Source organism: Amphimedon queenslandica, unplaced genomic scaffold (genome assembly GCF_000090795.2).
Source record: "Amphimedon queenslandica unplaced genomic scaffold, v1.1 AMPQUscaffold_9949_Cont17781, whole genome shotgun sequence".
NCBI classification, from domain to species: domain Eukaryota; kingdom Metazoa; phylum Porifera; class Demospongiae; order Haplosclerida; family Niphatidae; genus Amphimedon; species Amphimedon queenslandica.
In genome coordinates, this window is record NW_003549780.1 from 1 (window position 1) to 1,047 (window position 1,047).

The window sequence follows — 1,047 nt, forward strand, 5'->3', positions numbered from 1 at the left end:
AAAAATTCATAAAAAATTCAATTGTGATTGGAATCAGCTCAAACTTGAAATACAACATAAGAACATGTATACGCATCAAAAAAATTATAAAAATGGAGAATTTTTTCCTAGTCATTTTTGGTAAAATTTGGCTGATGACCCTGTACTATAGTACAGGGACTTTGACCCAATTTTTGAGCAACTTTAAATATTCATGAAAAGTCCAATTTTGATTTGAATCAGCTCAAACTTGATAAATAACACAAGAGGACATGTATATGTATCAGATAAAATTGTAAAAGCAAAAAATTCTCTCTTAGCTGTTTCTGATAAAATTTGGCCAAGGACCCAAGGCTATATAGCCTGTGGTTCTTGGCCGATTTTGGAGCAACCAATTTTTATTGAAATCACTCAAGCTTTTTGTATATTTATGACATTATTCAATATGACATACATAATGTTATAATGAACCATTAATTGATAGAGACAGTTGTCAATCCTTTCAATGTCGGTTTGCTGGTTCTTGGATACCTCGGTGGGCTACTTTCTTCTCTCTCTGTCATTTATTGCTGCTATTGTGTGGCTGAGAGTAAAAAAGCAAAAAAAGAAGAACCTCCCAAAATGTAAGACATCAAATGCACAAATCAAGTCTTGGCAATGATATACATAGTTATGTTGACAGCAAGTATCTTACTTTATAAACATACACTCATGAGTAAACAAGACTATATGCAAATATGCAGCATACATATTGTTAATATGCATTATAATGTACTGTTAACACACATTACACTAAGAAATGTATAGATTTATACATTTTAGATAAGTGTGTTACTTTCATTTGTACAGTAACACTGATACACAACATGAAGATGAGGAACAACTAATTACAACAAGTACACACTGAGGTTACTAAAACATTTAAAAATATTAAATACTAAAATTATTAAAAAGCTGGAGGCTAGAACTGTGAAACAATTAAGCATAGGAATGTGTTATATACCTCCAGTAAATGTAATACTTTGTGAGGTGCTTTGTATAGTTATAATGTCTGAAGCAAAAATCAAA

At 30.8% G+C, this 1,047-nt stretch overlaps 1 long non-coding RNA gene across 1 annotated transcript; it reads left to right on the forward strand.

The window, feature by feature from the left end:
- The first annotated feature begins 425 nt into the window (after nucleotides 1-425).
- On the forward strand, nucleotides 426-1,047 carry LOC109590484 (uncharacterized). Its single transcript, XR_002189341.1, has 2 exons — nucleotides 426-602; nucleotides 829-1,047. It is a non-coding gene; the product is annotated as an uncharacterized LOC109590484 (long non-coding RNA).